We start from the raw sequence: 19096 nt of genomic DNA on the forward strand, positions 1-19096 counted from the left end.
TGTGTGTACAGAAAGATGATCTGTTTGATGGGCATTTTAGAAGTATAGCGAGTCACAACAAAGTAAGATTCTTTATGGATAACAACTTCTTTTTGTGTACTTGATGCGTCGTTTCAGTATGGATTCATACACAGTTATCAAACAAAATCATACACACTAAAAGAAGTCGTTATTCATGAAGAATGTATATAGAGATGTTGAGTTTTGAAAATGCATGTTCTCTGAATTTGCGCTCGATCCAATCAAAAATCATGTCAGTAGATATGGTATCAGCCACTCGTCCAAGTACAAAGCAGGACTTGAAACTGACAAGAGTTTGCACCAGTTTCCGTCAGATCCAGTCATCCGAAAAAAGTGAATATGTAGTTTGTTTGCAACCCACAGACATAAAATGTGTATCACACGTGCCTAATTACATAATGTGGCAGAGACGGGACTCGGGTGCACGAGTCATAAATCAACTTATTTTCTTTATGTCGTATAGTCTGATAGGTGTTAAGTTCAAATTGCACGTGGTCAATGATTGAAGCTGTGTACTGCATGCTGTCTTTAGCAGACAGGCAGACAGACATATAGGTGTGAATAAACAAGACACTAAGATTTCTCTGTGACAGAGACTGCTTACCACAATCAACAAGTTTATTTTACGTAACGAGTAGATTATTTACTTGCTTGTGTACACAACCAAGATTAGATTGCTGCTCACGACCTCAGACGCTGGGCATGCATACTGTTTCAAGCTCCGCGAACCTATTCACTGCGCATGCGTTATGGACGCAGCGCAGCACAGCTGTTGAAACCAGTTTTCCCCCCAGCGCTGGGGGGAATTTAGTGAAACGTTTGAACTCCGATTTCGCGGGCTTTTTTTCATCGCGTTTTTTTTTCAACTTTATAAGTTGAATTGGCATTTTTTATGATTTGTTTCGGTAAGTGCATACCGAAAGGTACCTTAATCTGCAAAGTTGTGTTTTACGTTGCATGTGACCTTTAAGAAATACACGTCCTTACAACCAAACCACATATACCTACAGCCACTTGCACACACTCACAGACACTCTCTCTTTCTCTCTCCGCTTCCCCTCCTCCCCTCACACACACACACACACACACACACACACGCACGCACGCACGCACGCACGCACGCACGAGCGCGCGCAACCTGATTCACTTACACAAGAGACACATTCACACACATTCAAAGAGACACAATGTATTGGGATGACTGAATGTGTTTAGGTTTACCACGCACTCAGCAATATTCCAGCTATATGGCGGTGGTCTGTAAATAACTGGGGCTGGACAATCCAGTGATCAACAACATGAGCATCGATCTGCGCAGTTGGGAACCAATGACATGAGTCAACCAGTTCAGCGAGCCTGACCACCCGATTCCGTTAGTCGCCTCTTACGACAAGCATAGTCACAGTTAATGGCAAGTATAGATTGCTGAATCCTGTTCTTACCCGGGACCTTCACAGGTCTAATATTTTCATAAGCAGAATATACTGAATATAGCGATATGAAGTGTTCATATATATTTAACTTTTTATTCTCGGGTACATCCTATCAATACAGTTGACTAGATGTTGTTGTATTTCAGAGCACTGCATCACATATATTAACTTTCCGGTAGAGTTATTGTTTGTGAAATTGTACAGTTCGGTGATCACTGTTAACAAGCTCATGTCTAATATCTGTGTACATAGGACAGTCTATAAGAAATGTTCTTCGTCCTCGGTGATAGCTGTAGAGAATGGACAGTGGTGGTATTCAAGAGTGTCGGTGGTCGAGCGTATTTGCCAGTGTTTCTATACACAGTGGGAGAGTCTCACATCGTAGTTTAGTTAATAGTTTTGTTTTCGCTGGTATCGTGACATGGGGTAGTTTTCTGAAATTCTGTCCTTTTAAAACTTTCTGTAAGTTCTTAATTTATTTCTGTGTTGAAGAGATTTGTTCGTCCACAAGTCACTGAACCACTGTTCATCGTAAACATGACATCTGTGTTTCACTTAGCGCATTAAACAGTCCGTAGGTAAAGTATTCATAAAATCAGTCTTTACGGACTTTACGTAGCTTTCTGAAACTTTGTCTTGTTTTGGTCGTCCACAAGTCACTGAATCACTGTTCATCGTCAACACATAGCGCATTAAACAGTCAGTAGATAAAGTGCTCATAAAATTCGTCTTTACGGACATTCTGACTGTAGGGGCGGTAACTCGATGGATGTAAGATTTTCTTTTCCGACGTGACCAACTGAAAGCTGATCTTGAGAGAGTTCAAGTCCTGCCCTCAAACGTTACTTTTGCAAACAATATTAATGAACAATTTGATGCGTTGTTTTGTGTGGGATCGCTTCTAGCCCAATTCTCAATGGATGGCACAATTTGCAAGCTCTATTCTGAATTGAATTTATGCAGCGGTATTTCTTCATACCTCATACCATATATACTCTTCAAAAAAGTAGGGGAACCTGAACTTTGAAGTCTGATAGAAAGAAAAACCATTGAGGAACAGGACAGAGCCCGACTTGCTGATTTGGGTATTTCCCTCATTGTGACACGTAGATATAAGTGTTCATCGAACCATAGTCCTAAATATTTATATTTATTCACTATTTTAATGTTTTCACTTCCTTGACTTGACAATATTGTTGGGACGAAAATGAACAACTTTGGTTTTGTCTGTATTCACTGTAAGTTGCCAGTTTGAACACCGCTGGTCAATAGCATAAAACATTGCAGGCTTCCTTCGCTTGGAACATCAACAGGGATATGGTGATGTTGCCAACTTCTAGTCCTAAATATTTATATCTATTCACTACGTTTATGTTATCACTTCCGCATGAATAATTAACAGCAGTAACTTGACAATTGTTGGGACGAAAATGAAAATTTTGGTTTTGTCTGTATTCAATGTAAGTTGCCAGTTTGAACACCGCTGGTCAATAGCATAAAACATTGCAGACTTCCTTCGTTTGGGACCGTTAAGCAACAAGGATATGGTGATGTTGCCAACTTCAGTTCCAAAGTTGGGACACTTAACAACTTGTGTACCAGGTCGTTTATATACATGGAGAACAGTGTTGGAGAAATTGAACATCCCTGCTTCACTGCCTTGGTTAAGTTGAAACTCGAACTTGTATAGTCATTCACTCTCACGGAGCAGCGTGCGTCCATGTATAGTCTTATGGACTCCTGGAGTGTGTTCTCTCTCAGAGAGAAGCTTGGGAATTGCTGCATGCAGGATTTTGGCATAAGCTGAACACATTCGGCAATGTGGACATGGCTGACTCCCAAGATGTGTTGTTCCAAGCCGTAGGAGCAGTTTGTCTACAACTGCAGATTTCATCAGTCACTGGAGACCACAATCACAGGCTCGACAATCCTTCCACGATTGGACTCTTGAGTACACAGAGGAAAATACCACGTAATAAGTCAACCCAAATAATTTGTGGACACAAAGTCGACCTTTTTGGAATTTTGCTATGGCCACAAAGTCGACCCGAAGTTAAGTTTGATGTTGAAGGTGTTGCTAGAGCGACATTTGTCCGCTAGTATATATCCACATATAAATATTTATATGACCGTGAATTTCACAATGCTGACCGCATTTCATTCAGTTTGACCATTACATCAAGGAAAGAACTCGCGTACATTGCGTTCATTTTCGAAATGGAAAATAAAAGAAGTCATATCAATGGCTTGTCATAAAAGGTGACTAACGGGATCAGGTGGTAAGGCTCGCTGACTTGGTTGACACATGTCATCGGTTCCCAATTGCGCAGATTCATGCTTATGTTGTTGATCACTGGATTGTGTCACAAACCAAAAGTAGACCTTGTGGATAATTAGCACATATTGACACAAATGAATACAAAATCTTTTAGGCTACATACATTTATTATGATACAGCCTAATTTTGGATTGTTCTTGAAGGGGAGGCACTCTTCACAAGGGAATGATAACAACCAATGTAACAATAAATATGCAAAAGCTTTCACATAAGCAAGGATAACAATTATAAAGAGTCCACACAAAGTTCCATAAACACAGGAAAAGTGTTCACAAAGTCATTGAGTTTCCATAAACACAGAAACAGTTCACAGGCGTGTAGATGCACAAATGATATGTTGTCACCTTCCAGAACCACGGAAGCTACTACTCGAGTTATAAAATCAGATGTAGGAGCAATTCCCCTTAAGCCTGAAATAAATAACAAAATACCTACTCGCTAGTCATGTGATAACCCAACAATATGCCATATCAATACATCTAAGATAATAAACTTCTTAAAATAATATCCATGACGCAACTCAAAACTTGTACGAGAAAGAACATTGCAACAAAACAATTATTCTCATACCTTCACCATCAACTGACAAATTACTCATTTAACTTCGTTTAAAGAAACAAAACCATATTCACAAAAAGGCCTTCTCCTAAGGATTCCCCTTGACAGTAAAATTCAACTGTGATTGACTTAAAGTACTCTGACCTTAAATAGCAGTTGGCGAGCTAAATGCATGCTTTCCACAGGGATGAAAAGATGTGTTTGGGAGATATGTTCCCACCTTAAGGATGATAACCACCCCTACCAAAATACATCCCAAATAACTTTAGTAAAAGGGCATGAAGTGTGACAGATTGTCTGGTCCAGACTCGATTATTTACAGACCACCGCCATATAGCTGGAATATTGCTGAGTGCGGCGTAAACCTAAACTCACTCACTCACTTCTACACCTCGTTCGTGGATTTATGTACCTAATGAAGAGAAAATTGAAGCACGTAAGTTCACAGAAAAGAAGCCTTATATCAGATAAAGGAGATATATCAGACTTTTATTCTTAGCTGAACAGTGAAATTTCATCGAAGGGTGGACGGCTTGCGCAGACACCAACTCTAATGCCCCAGATCAACAATGAAGATCTCCCTTCTCCAAAACCGCTATTGTCTAAACTACTGCAGATGTGCATGCACAATTCGGTCAAGTTTGTCTGGCCAACTCACTTGCTTCTGAAAGTCTGTCCCAAAATGTAGATACATGATCTAAAGGACTGATTTCAGGACTGTGATTGAGCCATTGTTCTTTTAATTGTTTCAGTGGCCCGCGCACACCGTGACCAAATACAAACTCAAAGGGGGTGAACCCTCAATTTTCCTGAACTGACTCTCTGACAGCAAACAACAACAAATGTACACCCTTATCCCAATTTTTCTCTGTCTCAAAACAGTAAGTCTTGATCATATTCTTCAAAAGTGTGATGAAACCTCTCTAAGGCTCCCTTTGATTCTGGATGGAGTAGTATAGGGAATGATAGTTCTGGCTCACTTTCAAGAAATGTCTCTACAAAGCCTTATTTACTAAATAAGGCTTTGGTTGGGCCATTAGCTCTTGCTACTATTACCCCTACTACAAAAAAGTTGGCGGTAATTACTGTGCCTTGGTTGGAGGTAACACTGTGCCGTACGGTACGATCAATAATTCTTCTCTTACAAAACCCCTACCCGGCCCATCCCTCAAGTAGTACAAGTTAGGTTCGTCGGCTTTCATATCCACTTTATCTATGTTGTAAGTTTTGACTGACCATATAGGATCGGTGGCCCGCTTACGGCTATCGCCCTCGTGTTCCCCCGGCTGGTATAGATACCTCACTAGGGCCCTATCTGGTATCTGTTTCTCCTTCCCACGCAATGGAGCGGCCGACTCTGCAACTATTGATTTTAGTTTGATAGCGTCTGCCGGTTTCTTACCGGTGAGACGGGTGACTTCATGGTTGATTGCCGACACCACCTTGGGTAACCTCGTGACCCATTCAGTCGATCGTTTTCCAGGGGTGGCCATCTCCCTAGCATACTGATAGCCGAACAAGCGCTCAGCCAAAGTCCTATTAAATCTCTCAACTATGGCTTGGCTGCGATGGGCTCCGGCCGTGCCACGCCTGACCTTTGTATCGTGTTTGGCTAGCAGTTGTGACACGGCACCCATGAACTCCCGTCCGGGGTCAACTTGCAGCTCTGTTGGCCACGTCAGCGGGCTGCGTTTGTATATGCGTTCGAATCCTCTGGCTACCTGGGCCGAATCTTTCGTGGTCAAGGGTTCGGCTTCCTTGTAACGACTGGCTACGTCCACTACGGTTAAGGCATACTTGTACCTCTTGTCGTGGGGTAGGAACAGTAGGTCTGCCTGGTGAACGCTATTAGGTATGTTAATACCGAACCTCCTTCTAGGCACGTAGCGTGGTGCCGGCAAATAGATCTGCCACAGGGCTTGTTTTTCAAGCCACGCTTTGGCTTCCTCCGGGGGTACTCGCGCTATTTTAGCTAGCTTATCTACTGCGCTAGCTCCTTTCCAGTACCCACGCGGGCTGTAGTAAATAGCCTCAAATTTTTTCATGTCCATATGCATATGTGTTTATCCCATCAATAGCTATCCAACGTTTCGTGTCCATAGGCGACAGGGACGTCTTGTTTATAGTCAGTCCGTATATCTTATGTCCATCACTTCTAAGTGTGTTCATTTTATGCCTAAAGGTACGGGTCTTGAACAGGGCTTCCTTGAATCTGCCGTGTTTGATGTGTTGTTTCACCACATACTTCTTAACCCCCTTAGCCTTCCGGATCTCACTATTGTCGGCTTTCAGTATGGAGTACATCTTCGGTCTCAACCCTATGTACTCGGCTATGGGCGTGCCAGCACACTCGTCCTTCATCTTACCTAGGACCTTTTTATTTACAGTACTGTGTATGGCATGGGTCTTAGGGTAATCGCTGGTGTCGTATAAATCAAGGTGTTTTTTCATGTCCTCGTACACGTCCTCGGTTCGAATCTCCATCAGCAGGGAATCCGTGTCAGTGTACAGCACTTCACACCTGTCGCCGTACTGTTTCTTGAGCTCGTTGTAGTAAAAGTCGTACATCAGGTGTTTGGATAAATCGAGGATGCTCATCCCCACGTAAACAGGCCGGTTGAATTTTATGTGACTTTTCTTCATGTGTAGGGCAACCAGGTTGTCTGTGAATATCTTACTACGGTTGAATGCCGGACTGGCTATCAATCTCCTGAGCTTGTCTTCCTCACTCGACCGAACCAGCTTCACGGTCACGCGTTTCCTCAGGTTCTCCATAGTCTTACCAAACACCGAGTTGTTCATGAGCTTGTAGAGATTTTTCTCAAAATCACTGGTGGCTTTTTTTCGTAGGTCTGTGTTCATTCTGATGTAGGGCTCCATCCATGGGCTCTGGTCGAACATGAGCACCCTGTGTATTTTGGTCAGCCTCATACCCAACGACAGGTACAGCTGTAGGTTGCGATAGTGAACGATGTACTTGGTCTTATTCATTAAGTTAGGCACGAGTTTTTCAACGTCTGTCACACGCCCACCTGACAAGTTATGTTGATACTCAGACATCCAGTCTGGGTTAACCCTCATACGTTCGGGGGCCAGGGGGTAGCTGTTGTGCGATGTGTGTAATTTCTTGGGGTACTCTAAGTCAACCTCGAGGATATACCCTTTGTTCGAATCTGGTGCAACCCCCATAACATCAACGTGGGGTACCCATTCGAATCCCCCTGTAGGTAGATACTGGCTCATGGCCCAGCCGTACAGGTTGTTTGCGTCTAGGTAGAGAATGTGATTGGTTGGTTTGTTAGGATCGTAACCTTTCACGTATTGATTATTTGCTTTCGCGTATCGTTTGGATGCCATGGAAATCCCATCTCGCAAGCCTTTCTCAATGAATAGGTGCATGTCGTAATCTGTGAGCAATTCCAAATTAACTCCGGTCTTTTTAAGCAAGGCATCCCACGACAGACCTGGGCTGGTGTAATACCATGCGGGATCGAGTTTATACTGCTTTAAACATGTCCACCTAAACGTCTCAAACACGTCGGCTAACAGCAGTACATCTGTCCTCAAGTACAGGTCGTGATAATCACCCAGGTTCTTACAACCCAGTTTATTCCATACGTTAGTCGCGTGCGAGTAATCATCTCGTGAGACGGACGCCTCATTCAGCTTGCTATAAAAGCAGTCAATAGGGGGTAGTCTGGTCTCAGTGAACTTGGCCCAACTATCCATGTACTCATAGGGGTACACACCCTTCCTCATAAGCAGGGGTCTAGTCTCGGCGTCTGTGTATCGATCGGTGATAGGGAAGGTATTGTTAGCCTTGACCAGACTGTCGAGTGATGACAGGAGGAACTGAAACGAGTCAATGAACCTAAGTCCGTTTAAGCTGAAGGAGATGTATCTCTCCATGTTGTTGGGGATGCACGTTATATTACCATCGATTTTCGCGATGGCCTGCATGATCAAGTGTGAGTCGTACCCTCTCAAGTTGTGAAAGACAACGGGGATGTTTATTGTCTTAGGGTTGATTTTAAGCTTGAGGTTGCACGCGTTGTGAGCGGCGCCTCTATACTTACCAGTTATGTGGCAGTGATCTCTCACCGAATCACCGTTAAGTGGTGAGTCACACACGTGACAGTTAGTGCTACTAGCGTGGGCTAGCCTGTCGACTCGGGTCAGACGCATGGGAGCGATTTTATACAATGCATTCCTAATAATTTTTTCTTCCTCCTGCAAACACTTTAGAAACCTTTCAGCCGCGTCAGGCCCCCTATACACTACCGGAGCTTTCGTTTCCCCGTCACAACGGACGACAATGTATCCAAACGAACAGGCTTTATGCTCTTGTGTCTTGTGGGTAAAGGTACCACTGGGGGAATCCCCACCCACAACCAAGGCTTCGAAGTCGGCGTATATAATATAAGGTACAGACATTTGGTTCTTGTGGTTACTGAATTTTAGGATATTTTCACCTTCCTTAGGCATGTCGACTCGTATGGCCGTCTGCCCCACACCTTGGCAATCATCCCGGTGGGATTCTAATAAATCAGCTCGACTGAAACCGTGTAGGCATCGTACACAAAAGTGTTTTTCCCCAACGTGTTTCGACTGGTCGTGCAACAACCGGCTGAGATGTTTTATCCATGTGTAGTGATACTTTTCACCTCGTTGGATCATGAATATATTGATAACTTGGCGATCCTTCACCGGGCTGACCCTGTGTACTATTGTTGTGTTACCTTCGTGCCCAAAGACATTTATAGCCAGATTATTCTGTTTTTCTACTTTAGTGATCTGGGATATGGGGGTGGGTTCATCTATACCATCCCAGTTGAGCCCATCATCCTGAGGATAATTAGAAGGCCTGTTCGGATTAGTGTCAGCTGGAAATAAGGCTGACCTGATAGCTAACCTCAGGCAATCGTTTCCTCTATTCTTAACGTTTACTATAGCATGTTTGTTCCTATAGTAGGGAGGCAAGGCTAGGTATGACCCGCCTCTGAACGGCACGTAGTTAGCTATGTCTAGATAGACATTATCGATTTTATCTACAACCCACCCGGACCCCAAGTGTGTGTAGCGTTCTAGGTATTCTCGTATCTGCTGAAAACTGGTATCGATTGATGCGTCAATGGTCTCTGTATGTGTGGCGACCTCTTGTTGACCTCGGAAGTAAGGCTGAACATACTCAGTGGTACTCCCAACCTGCTTATCGAGCGACATTTTCACTGTGATCTGAAACTTGATACTTCCTAGGTTATTTAGTTCCTGGTTGACCTTATCAGCTATCAGAGGCTTGATATCTGTAATGTCTATGTTTCTATCAACGTGCATGCGCCAACCTCTCAAATAGTTGCCTACAGCGCGCTCAGTGCGCACGAACTGTAGGTCAATAGCTCTATTCTGTCGTAATAATTCTACAAGCTGTGGTTTTCTCATACGGGAATACCCACCTAAACCCAAATCGTGTGCCTCGGCTTTCAGTTGTTTTACAGTGGGAGGTTTTGCTACGGGGGCATGTGATAACAATGCGGTTAAACAACAGAACCCCTGATTCCTGCATTTCCTACCACAGGCCTCGGTCTTCCCCATAAGTATGTATTCGCATCGGTATGGAGCGGGTCTCATGTTTACTTATATAGGTATTTTAATTTAATTGCTTCGCAACCAACGCAGTAGCTGCTATACCCAACACTATGAAGCCCAGTTCACGATTCATTTGTCCCTTGGATGGTGTGTAGTATTGAGCGAGTGTGGGTTTATTGAGCGGTTCCAATTGTTTACCAGTTAGTAGGTAGTATTCTTTCATTGCTTTATCGACATCGTTGAATGTTTTAATGGCATGGTTTTCACGCTTGAGTTGTTCGTTAATAAAATCGATCCTCTGGAGGCGTTTTTTAGCGTACTCAGCCTGTGCCCTTTGTAATTTCTCAGTAGCGAGATCGTGCCGCTTCCTTTCTTCCTGTATTTCAGCCGCGTGATCATCTCGTAGTTTCGAGAAGAGGAAATTACTCCCGGAAAATGCCAGGGCATTCACTAACGCCCCACCGACCATCATAGCTATCGTGGCCATCCCTATATTTATTTCATTATATTATCAGGTATTATTCCTTGTTTTACTAGGATGTCTTTTGTGGCCATCGCCATACCAAGGTTCATTATGAGCATACCCATATCCTGCAGGTTGAAATCTAGCTTGATAGTTGGTTGTTTAAGCACCATTTTAGTCAACCGAGCGTACCCTACGGCTAGACTGGCGACCACTGTGGCGTGGTATGCGTCGTTGACGAACGTTTTCCCCTCAGACATTATGTATATGATATAAAATATTAAAATTATAACATGATATGCGGGTCAATAGTGGGGGATACCCCCACACCCCCACTGTTGGGGGTTACCTCACTGTTGGGTGGTGGCTCACTGTGGGAGGGTACCCCCACGTATAACCATGTTATAACCACGGCAGCAGTTACGCCTACAGCCAACAACAGTCGGGTTGGGTTGGTCACTTTATGTTGGTTACACCACCGTTTTTTACCGGCAGCTACTCTCTTAGGATTCTTCTGCCTGGTTACTGTTTGTGAAGGGGTCACTGTTGGGGGTATCACCTCGGGAGGGGTTTCCCTCACTGGTTCCTGTGTCACTTCCGTCACCTCGGGAGCAGCATCCATCTATACTATTATTATTATTCTTTCTCTCAAATTGACAATGTTTTGCCGTGATAATCGCCGCCGTCACTGGAGCCAACAACATACCATATTTGTGGTACAGCCCGCAGCTGATAGAACTCACGGCGTGTTCGATAAAAGGGTCTTTCTCGAGGTCCTCCCACAGGTAAAGTCGGCGCTCTGGTGGAATGGGAAGGAAGTGTGATACAATACCGGTGTATATCTGGGTCATAGCCGATCCTATTGTCTTTGTCATTTCTGCTCCGAGCCGGGACTCGTATCTAGCGTACAGCTTATCGATTTCTTCGGCTGACATTTTGTGAATTTTATCAGGAGTGTAGTCTCCAAAGTAATGTTTGGCTTTGCCGCCAACAGCCAACGCCGCCAGTTTCTCTCGCTTGTCATCAGTGGGGCCTGCCGGCGGCGTGGGGGAACCCTCCAACGACAATTGTTCGAGCAATTCCTCACACTCCATCTTATAATATAACAAGTAAGATTTAGTTTTAACTATATAATACCCGATGCAGACAAAACACAGTGAAATGAAGGTTAAGTTGCACACGACAAATACTTCAAATATCATAGCTATGCTTAGCTTTGCTTAGCTTTGCTTAGCTTTAGCTTAGCTTTGCTTAGCTTTAGCATACTATATATGCTACTGGTTGGTCGGTCTTTAGCACGAGCTTAGCGTGTTTAGTTTCAGCGAGCTGTTTCTTCACCCGTTCCCGTTCTAATTTGCTCATCACATCGTTCTCTCTCAAACACTCCTCGAACGAATCCCTGTCCTTGCAGTGAAATAAGGCCACCCATCGCGTCTGCTCCCTGAGGTCTTTCAGCACCGAGTTGAACTTCTGCGTTAGCACCCAGACGCTGTGATTTGCATGCCGGCCGGAGAAGGCCAGGTACGATAGCATGTCTCTCTTTTTTGTTATCTCGCGATTAGCGCTGCAGTCGTCCAGTATGAACAGCGTCGGTTCCCCTTTAAATTTCTCGTGAAGAGCTTTCAACCAGTCCTGCAGGCGTGTTCCAGGGTCGATTTTGTGTACGTCCGGGTCCGTCATCACCCAAGGTCGCGCGTACGTTTTATTCATACTCAGAGTAGGGCACATGATAACGATGTTATCGAACACATCCTTGTAGTAACTCTCCAACATATCCAACACGAAAACGGTCTTCCCACAGCCAGTCTGCCCGCACACTATGGCGCAGTGTGGGTCAGTGGGGAGGTGGGGGTACCCCCCACTAGTAGATGGCTTGCACGAATCTCCCATTGTCTATATTAAGTTGCGCGTCCATAATAACGTACAGATATAATTTCAACTTACCAGCGGTTTGAGCCTTCTTAGTAATCTGGATGGTTATCCCTTCGCTGCCGTTATCTATACGGCGCCCGCTACCGTGCAGTTTATCATCATCCGTGGATCGCATGTCCAACCATAGGGCGTACTTGGTGGTCAGGTATTCACCGATCTGCACGGAGCCGAGGTCCAGGTCCTTTGTTATGTAATCCCCCACTGGTAGCTTTTTTATCTCATCCCACTGCTGGTGTGGTCTCATACCATGACTGAACAGCTGGTTGGGCACGCCCTCGATGGTAACTTCCACCTTTTCAATCTCGGGGTTGAAAAACTTCTCGCTGTCCCTCCGGAATGGCTCGTAATCCTCCACGGGGACGACCAGGATACCTTTCATCGATCGCGCCGGCACGTTCAGGTTGATATTCCACACAGTGTCGCTCTTATCTCGCACGACTGATCTATGCCTCAGTACGCGATCGTACAGGATAGCCATCTTCCCAGAGTACTGGCTTCGAACCTGCCTGGCCAGCTCAGGGCTAGTGACCATGTCGAACTCCAGAGAGATGTTGTCTATGGTATAACTAGCCTCATCACCGTTCGGCGTACGCACTACTTTGCTATAGTCGTTAAACGTGAGCTCGTATTCAAGCCTATCACCCAGCGCGGCCTGGTAAAACGGCGCGTGTCCCGTGAGCAACTCGAAGTCGAGCGGCACGCAGAATCGATTCCCGTATGCTCGAGCGATGGCCTTTTCACCGTCCGATAGCTTGTCTTGCTGGTCTTGCGTGAAGACATATCCTATGCGCGCCCGGGTTGATTTGCTGATGCCCTGGTACACATCATTGACTCGTTCTCTCTCGCTTTTCCAGAGATCCTTGTAGCAGTGAAACACGTCGCTGTCGTCGATGCTCAGCACCTCGTTACCGCTGATCTTGACGGTCGTTTTCTTGATGATAGCTCGACCCACGTTCCGCACTAGCTCGCGTTTGTCGTTGTCGGAGGTCAACGTGATATTGAACGCCAGTCGAACAGTGCCTGGTACAATGAGGTCATTCTCACCAAGGTTTGGAAATCTAACCAGCAGAGTTTGATTCTGGTCTATCTTGATGGGATTGTTGGTGATGGTCACCGACTGGCGCACGGCTCTGGCTCCTAATGGCTCTCTCAATCTTCTGAAAGGATCTAATTTTCTGCCGTACATTGTTATATAAAAGAAATATATTTTTAATACTAATGGATGAAGACATAGATATGACGGAGATACCGGGCGCTAGTGCCCAGGCATTCGATGATGAGCAGGAGACCTCATTTACTAGTTCACCATTGAACCAAGAACTCTTGGAAACAACGGTAAATGATTATTACGAAAGTTTAAGAAGAGATAAAAACTACGTTGAACCACAGGGTCGATACCATAAGAATTTTTTTATTGATACAAAGGGTGTTCTACGCCTTAAGTCTGACCCAGGGGTTGACCTCTTCAACAAGAGCAATAAAAAACCACTGGCCTTGTCAACTCTAGCCAGCCGCCATGGTGTCGAATTTATCCGTAAAAATCTAAACATGAATGATTACGGTGGTGCAATACCTAAGGCCGTTGTTGAAGATCTGCAAGCTACCAGATCCCACCTCACCACTAGAGATGAAATGACACCACAGCGTGCTACAGAAGCCTCGGACAGCATAGAAAAACTGTTGAGCACCTACTGGGACAAACCGTTACCGGGGTTTGACTTTCCGGTAAGGGAACAGCGCGGCTTAGACGAAGCCGTGAAACGCGTGCGTGGAGAACTCGTGAACAACATGGGGAAACTGAACGAAATCGACGAGCACATCGCTAGGGAAAAAACCAAACTCAACGAAACTGAAAACGATGATATGAAGCATCGTATCAATGAACGAATACGTGATTTAGAAGACGAGAGACGTACACGATTGGAAGCCGCTTCCTCGAATCGTGAACAGCTTCGATCCCAGATCAGTCGTATTCGGGAAACAATCGATAGAATACTGAATGAGGATACAACTTTAGCCAACAGGATTCGGATATTGTTCCGGGAGCAAGGGATCACCATCGCCAGCATTCTAACTGCATTGGGTTTCATCATATCAACCCTGGTGGTGTCACTGACAGGGGGAACCCCCACACCTGGCGGCGGGGGAACTCCCAGCGGTGGTGTTAAAGACTGGATAAAAAAACTCGGGGAAGGCCTAGCTAAACTGGCTGGTAAAGCCGCCGAAGCCCTTCCCGGCATCCTGGGTAGCATCGTCTCGTGGTTGTTGAGCGCTCTGTCTAAAACTGCCATGTGGCTCAGTCAAAACCTGTGGGCAGCCATAGTCGCCGTGGCGGGTCTGGTGTACGTAGCGGCTAAGAAATCTTTAACCAAATAAGTCCCAAAGTTACCCCACCAACCACCAGGGCTGTTTTATTATCGATGTGATTGGAGGCCTGAATATGGGGGTGTGTGGGGGGTACCCCCACATGAACTTTAGGCTCCGGGGGTGGCTCCACTATACCATTTTCACGTGGTGGGATGTGTGGGATATAGGGGGTGTTAATATCGGGGTTGATACCCATCTTTTGGTCCGCCGTGGCTATGACTATTTTGTTGTTATAACCCACCACTTTTTTTATTCTCAGTTGCATATCACTCGGAGCCATGTACAACCCCACGCCGAACACGTAATTGACTTTCGATCTGGCGTATTCTAACACGTTTTGGTAACGGTCGATGGCCCTCGGGAGATCAACTGGAGAATTAATAGCATCCTCAACGTTGGCAATGAACTGTTTCTGAGCGTCGTAAGCAGTTCCCTTACCGATGATGTTGGAACGCGTTTGCGACTGCGCACCCAACAGCGCCCACACGTACGTTCGAATCGAGTCGTTCAAGCGTATTGTACCAGCACGAGTGAATCCTTTCGACGTGTCCAGCATGAACATTTTCCACCCGTCTGCGGTTGACTGCTCCACTTTCTGGACTGTGAAAGCAACACCACCTTTAAAGTTCATACGATCATCCCTCCATTCATTACTCGACAAAGCAAAGTCCTGGCGTAGTATATCTCGTTTCAGTAAATCATCACTGACTTCTTTCACTGGTCGCGCGCCATCATAAGGAATACCCAACCCGTGGTTCGGCCCCGGCAAACGCCAATCCGTCTTCGGGTTTATTTCGAATTCATTGCAAATACGTTCGTAGGCCCGTCTATCGTACGGGTTGTTTGTTGCGCCCCACGCTTTGTCCTGTGGGAGGGGGGCGCTGATCTCTTTAAGGATACGTCTGACCTGGTAGTACATGTGGAACTTGAACACAGACTGACTCAGCGGTCCACGCCGAGTGTCGGCCAATGTCACACCACACCCCGTTGTAGCGCACCACACGGCAAAGTTTAATTGATTCTGCCAGAACTGCATAGGGTTGTTGAACCAAGCGTGGACTGCCTCAATGTTAGTCACCGAAAGCTTATACTGATCGAACACATCTAAAAACTGGGCATTGAAATACAACCCAGGAGCAACCACGATCTTCATGGGGGAGAAATCTACGTCCAGTTTAGGGTAAAACACACCAGGGGAATACATTTTAAAACTATTATATAATGAACATATATACTCTAACATGTACATAACACTTCCAGGAATAACGAGCGGTGAGGCCGTTCAGCTGACGCACGCGATCGATAACACGTCAGGTCAACTCGAAGTCGCACTCTGCGATATCACCTACCTACCGCAATGGACTAACATCAACATCAGCAACAATAAGCTGTTCGTCAGTGGAACTCGCAGTCAGATAACTGACGGCTACTACAGCGTTTGCTCTCTAAACGACGAGGTCTTCAAACCCCTGGGAGCCGAACTCAAGATGAACGACTCAAACGGTACAGTGATGTTAATCAACAACGGAAGAAACCCCTTAAGGTTCGGCCGACCATTAGCGAGGATACTCGGTATGTCTCCTGACGAGATAAAACCAACAACAACCGTCACAGGCACGAAGTTACCCGATCTAGTACCGTACCGAGAGCTGTACATTCATCTCGATCAGGTGAGCACAACGTACAACATTCAAGGAGGTCACCCTTCCACTATACTGAGAGCAGTGCCGGTGAAAACTGAGAAATTCAACGACGGTAGAACCGAGTCGTTTTCACCACGGCAGTATAAGAGATTAACCCAGGGCAACATACCTGAGCTGACAATATCGGTGTTAGATATAAATCATAATCCTGTAAATATAGGATACCTCAGCTTAACGCTTCATGTAACATGACCAGCGCACAAGGGCCCGGAGTGAAAAAATGCGTCAATATCGGGATCTCCGACCTTGGAGACACGCGCGGTTTCGACGCTCCCGGAGTAGATGGTAAATCGTACGCCTTGCAACTGAAAAACAACATTTACAAACGCGTTGAAATCCCCTCCGGTGGAACCCTAAGTGATATAGTAGATACCACAAGAGCAACAGTCAACACTAAGTACACCCTTGTCAACACCGGTGATAATAATTGGGTAATATACCCATCGTTCGGAGGTAAACTGTTCGACTTAGACGATGTTGAGAGCACTACCGTCGCCCGAAACAAGCCATATATGCTCGTCTTCACCGAAGATGACAAGTGGGTGTTGTTACCCGATAACAACTGGTTTATCAATATTAGACTCGTCTCCCCTTACGTGTTCACGGATAACAAAGACAACCACCTAAACAAAGTCGTGAACAATGGAATCCTGCTCGTGGCTTACGTCCCAACTCAGAGACGTAGCGTAGTCGTCAGCCCCGTCAACAATATAGCAGCCCACATGCTATCGAGTAAACCGGCCATACAAAACGTGAAATTGCAGTTGGTGTCTGAATTCGAAGGCGTGACCAAGATACTAGAGAGTCTACCGGCAAACTCAACACTGATCATCAAAGTCTACCTAGGGGAACCATCGGTGAATGATGTCGAGATCGTGAAGGGGATCAAACTCGGGTGGGTGAAACGACACCAGTATCAAGTTTGCAACGTTTACGTGCGGGTGGGTGTCGACTCCAAGACCAGTCTGCAGGGGGTCAACGTGATCGTGGAAAACAAGATATCACTAATCAATATCTTCCTGCCTGACAACATACACTTCATGGGTATGAAGTTAACCCCTGAATTATTATCAGAAAACCAGTTGGAAATTATATCATAATAGTATAATAATGACCAGTCATCATCCCAACACTACGCTTAACGACCTGGGAGATACGGAGGGATTCGATCAGCCTGGTGAGGAAGATGAATTATACATCCTGCACTTCAAAGACAACGTGTACAGACGGGTGCCGTTACCAGATTTAAAAGAGCCCAAATGGCTGATCAACTTAACACTCGCCTCACCTTATATCACATTAAAAGAGGGGGGTGGAGGATTGGGGTTTGTCTCTAAGATTAGGAATAACGGTATCTGGCCCGGGGATTTCATTCTGGAGCATAACGTGAATAAAGTAGCTACGATAGATTTTAGGGAAGAAAAAATTTTGTTAAGTACTGGAACAGTAGATCATAAATTAACATTTAACAGTAATCTTTATCCCCAGAGGGTTCTTGATAGAACATCCTACTCCTACACAATCATCATAGAAGTCGTCTTTATGTATTTTGACAATGAAAACTCCTCGAAAGGACAACAAATTTTACCCGGGTTGGTAATACACTGGTATACCGAACACGTAGGTCAATATTGCCGTATTGTTATACAACGGGATACCCCCACGGGTCCTATAAACCGTTTAATAAGCCTCCGTGGGGTTTTTATTACAACAGAAAAGTCTATTAGCCTCTCACCTCTTAGCATTAGTTATAATCTATCCCTTGTAGGTTTCAAATACATTGATAGAGTATTAACTGAAACCCAATTAAAATATCTTTCAAAATATATATTATAGGATGGGTCTGTACCCAGTCGTAGAGGAAGTAGCGAAGACGCTGGAAACCGTAGATGGGTTCCGCTTGAGGCAGTTATGTGATGTGAAACGTCAACTAGAACAAGACCGTGACACGCGGAAAGCACTATGTAAGAAGTACAATAGAGCTTTCAATATCGTGGACGGGGCTGACACTACCCTTATGGCAACCAGCATGGGACTAGGGGCGGCAGGCGTTGGGTTGTTGGCTACCATCGTGGCTGCACCTATAGTGCTAGGTATTGAAATAACGGCTGGGGTGACAGGGTTGGTAGGGTTGGCGCTTAAGTTAGTATCACGCAGACTTAATCGTAAGGCATTGAAACACGACGAGATCAGGGTTCTGGCCGAAGCAAAGCTGAACACAGTGAGTGAGCGAATTTCCACGGCACTCTCTGACAGTAAGATCTCAGAAGAGGAGTTTCGTTCAATCCTCTCTGAACTCAAAAAATATAACGGAATGAAACAAGATATTCGATCCAAGTCTCGTAAGTCTGCTATCAGCGAGGACGAGAAAAAAAAGTATATAGAACAGGGGATACAAAAAGCCCAGCAAGCCTTTATTATGAACACCAAAGAGATCGTAGGCGGTTCACGTTAAACTGTTTCATCGATATAAACATGACATAGGCCGCCAAAGTGAGGTATCTATACCAGCCGGGGGAACACGAGGGCGATAGCCGTAAGCGGGCCACCGATCCTATATGGTCAGTCAAAACTTACAACATAGATATGAAAGCCGACGAACCTAACTTATACTACTTGAGGGATGGGCCGGGTAGGGGATTTGTAAGAGAAGAATTATTGATCGTACCGTACGGCACAGTATTACCTCCTACCA

The sequence above is a fragment of the Haliotis asinina genome, chromosome 13 (genome assembly GCF_037392515.1).
Source record: "Haliotis asinina isolate JCU_RB_2024 chromosome 13, JCU_Hal_asi_v2, whole genome shotgun sequence".
NCBI lineage: Eukaryota > Metazoa > Mollusca > Gastropoda > Lepetellida > Haliotidae > Haliotis > Haliotis asinina.